Source organism: Condylura cristata, unplaced genomic scaffold (genome assembly GCF_000260355.1).
Source record: "Condylura cristata isolate star-nosed mole 26May11 unplaced genomic scaffold, ConCri1.0 scaffold00017, whole genome shotgun sequence".
Taxonomy (NCBI): domain Eukaryota; kingdom Metazoa; phylum Chordata; class Mammalia; order Eulipotyphla; family Talpidae; genus Condylura; species Condylura cristata.
Window position 1 is genome coordinate 8,441,320 of NW_004567118.1, and position 3,918 is coordinate 8,445,237.

Sequence of the window (3,918 nt, forward strand, 5' to 3'; positions counted from 1 at the left end):
GTGTGTCATAATGTTATATACACATGAGGAGGAACACTTTTACTCAAACTAAGAATTTTTTTTACAAAAGATGTATTTATTTAGGCATCCAAGAGCTGGGTGTAGGCTAGAGTGCAGGGTGGGTGAGAGAATTCACCAGAGAAAGAGTGGGGAGCAGAACAGGCAGATAGATGAAGTACAGTGTTGAGGGGAGCAGTAGGTGAGATAGGAGAGGTCTTCTGTGCGAGGTCATCTCCCTGGTTGGGGATCGAACTGGTGCTGCAGTGGCTGCTGATAGCTTCATAGTGCTGAGATTTAACTCCTTGTGCCGCCTTTTCTTTCTTTTTTTTTTAATCAATAGGAGTTGTCTAGAAATGGTGAGGGAACTCTTGGGAAACAGGGAAGGCCCCAGTAGTGGCATTGTTCAAGCCTAACTTGGGCAGCACATGGCGAAGGAAGTGAGTGCTTAAAGGAAACACAGCGGGAGGGCTGGATAGCAACGTTTGAAGATCAGTGATCTTAAAATTATCAGGCTGGCAAAATTTGCTTTTGGTGCCAACTACTCCCCTTTCTTCAATTTCCCTAATTCTAACCTTCTAACCTTAGTGGCTCATGAGGAAAGTGGACTGCTTGCTGCCATGGGACACCCTGGGATATTCTGCAGTACTTCACCAGTCCCATCAGCTCCCCGAGTCTCCTGTGCCCAACCTTTAGTGTCCTGACTCCAACCAGTTGTTAAAAAATTGAAAAGCTTCCGCAGTGTACGTCTTACTCATTCACTTTAAACATATGTATGAGATACATACCTTTAAAAGGAATTTACTTGTTTGTTAGTTATATGTTTGGTATAATCACAAGCATATACACGCAAGGATTATGAAAATATGCCACCCCAAAATATGCCTCTATGACAGTAGGATTATTTTGAGCCAAAGATCATTGAGAAGCAGCAGACTCAGAGAACCTCTAAAAACAGTGTGCCGTTTTCTTTTCGTAAGGGAAATTTCAATTTATAAATGTGTCTCCCTCTCCTTACCAGGAAGAGAAGGACTCGTAACTCTAATTAAGGAGAAGGAACACATTTCAATCTGGACAACAAGCCTTACTAAGTAACCTTGTTTACCTGACTTACCTGGTCACCTTCCTATAGCTTGCTTCCACTGCCCAGAAGATCCAGCCCCAATGGGTTTTTCAGCGCCTTTGTTTAGCCTAAATTGCTCTATTAGCCCAAATTCTACCCAGCCCTTCAGACTGCTCATAGCTGGGTGTTATGGATGCGCCATTCCCAGTCAAAAGCTTCTGTTTGTTTTTGTTTTCTTAATCTATTTTTGGCCAGTCTAATGTATAAGGGCCCTGCTGAAAATCCAGAATGGGACTAGGAAAAGGTCCCCCTCCTTTTTTAGTGCTGGAAAGAAGCATGTCAACGATAATTTATAGGATGGGATTCATTTTTTCTTTTAACTTTCCTAAGTACTGCCTCTGTAGCATGCTTAATCAAAACCAAAAGCACGACACTAATGCTAATGCTCATATCTGATCAGAATGTGAGTGAACTAATGAAAGCCCCTTTGCTTCCCAAGAATACTGGGGTCCTTTGGCAGAGGTCTTCTGGTCTGACCTCCATTAAATTGTCCCAGGGAGAGAGGGAAGCAGGTTTGTCTCTAAGGATTTGTTCAACCTGAGGTTAACACTTCAGTACTTCCCCTTACCCTGTTCTTCATTCTGTTCTAAAGAAAGAGTGTTTCTTGCTCTTCATGACTCCAATTTTAATTGCAGTAAGTTTGGGGTGAAGGGGGGTAAGCTATGCTCAGCTGGGTAGCTCCTAGACAATGATTCAATGCATGGGATGAGGGAAAAAACATTCCAGCTGGGAGGGATGTCAGCAAAAGGGCAGAGGCAGGCCTCATCTGGCAGGAGATAAAACACTCCAAAGAACAAGAATGGGGCTGAACTGTAATTTGTGGATTTAAAGGTAGAAGGTTAATGTCCAGAGTACAAGTGGATGGGCTGTGGCCAGAGTGGGAAAGGAAGAGACAAGATTGTAGCATACCATTTGTTAATGAGAAGAAGGCAAAGACAGTTTCTGTTTACAGGGAAGTATGTTCCTCCATATTGCCTTGCTCCCTTAGAGTAGTTCTGGTCACTGGGCTGGGAGGAGCAGTGATAGATAGCAGTGATAGATAGGCTCTCGGGGCCTAACCAACCATCTAAAGACTTATTTATTTATGCATACAAGAGCTGGGGTACAGGCCGAGGTGCAGGAGCGGGTGAGAGGATTCACCAGAGACAGAGTTGGGAGCAGAACAGGCAGATCTACTGAAATACACTGCTGAGGGGAGCAGCGGGCAAGACAGGAGAGGTCTGCTGTGCCCTGTGGGTCAGCTCCCTGCTCAGGATAGAAGTGATGCTGCAGTGGCTGCCAGTAGCTTCATAGTGCTGAGACTTAACCCCCTGTGCCACTGGGGAGGTCCCCAGCCAGCCATTTAAAAACGATGGTCTGACCCTCCAGCTTTCTGTTCTGGTGTATGCAGACAGACCTGGCATTGAAGAGGCAAAGCCATAAGGCTCCCAGAGTCCCTGCAGAGAGGGAATTAATGCTGAAGCAATAGCTCCCCCACAGAAACTGGGTGAGTACGAGGGTTGGATTTTGTTTAGTTCAATGCACTGGATGCTTTGCCCTCCCCCCATAAAAAATTAATATACTGAAACCCTAACCCTTTAGGTGATGGTATTAGGAGGTGAGGATCTTGGGAGGTAATTAGGTAATAGGATTAATAAAAAAGACCTCTGGCAGATCCCTATTTCCACCCTGTGAAGTTAAGATGAAAAGAGAGCTATCATTGAGGAAGTAGACACTCACCAGACACTAATTCCAAGATGTTATGATTTTGGGTTTCCCTGTCTCCAGAGCTGTGAGAAATAAATGTTTGTTGTTTATTTGCCATCCAATCTACAGTATTTTGTTGTAGCAGGCTCAATGGACTAGAACTTAAGCCACTGAAACTTGGCAGGATAGATTTTTTTTTTCTGCAGCAAAACCTAGCCTATCCTAAGTAAAATAAAAGGCACTGCAGGGCCCTCCCTGGTGGCACAGGGGGTTAAAGCACAGCACTAAGAAGCTAAAGCCACTTCTGCATGAGCTGGATTCCTGCCTGCCCCAGGGGTGACCACATGGGCAGCAGACCTCTCCTGACCCGCCCGCTGCTCCCCTCAGCAGTGTACTTCATCCATCTGCCTGTTCTGCTCCCCACTCTGTCTCTGGTGAATCCTCTCACTGCCCCTGCACCTCTGGCCTGTACCCCAGTTCTGTATGCAAAATAAATAAGTCTTAAAAACAACAACAAAAGGCACTGCAACCATGTACTACAGATGCCCAGATTCCATGGCACTCACTCCGGTCTGCAGAGGCTAAGGACAAAAGAGGAAGATGCCACGTCAACCTAGTAGCAGCAGCCGCAGGAACACCAGGCATGCGGACGGAGAAGCCAGGCCCTTGTCAAGACTCCCTGTAGAAGTTCTGGTGGGTGAGACCACTTGAAAGTAAGAAGGAGATGAAGACCAAGTCCCCACTCTAAATGCTGGGCTGCTTCATCCACATAATCCTTCCTCCAGGGACTTTGGGCTTGAAAGACCAGCCAAGCCCAAGGCAAGTGGAGAGACTGGCGCAGTGAAGGGCTCATGTGTTTTTGCCAACAGCTTTATTAAATCTAGGCTTACAAAGTAGAAACAGGGTTCCCCTGGTGGCCTAGAGGCTGAGGCTCAGCGTGTCCACCATCTCTGGCCAGGGAGCTCTGGCCCCAGCAGACCTCTCTTGTCCCACCTGCTGCTCCTCTCACCACTGTATTTCAGTAGATCTCTTTGTACTGTTCTCCACTCTGTCTCTGGTGAATCCTCTCATCCCCCCACCTCTGGCCCCCACCCCAGTTCTTGTATGCACAA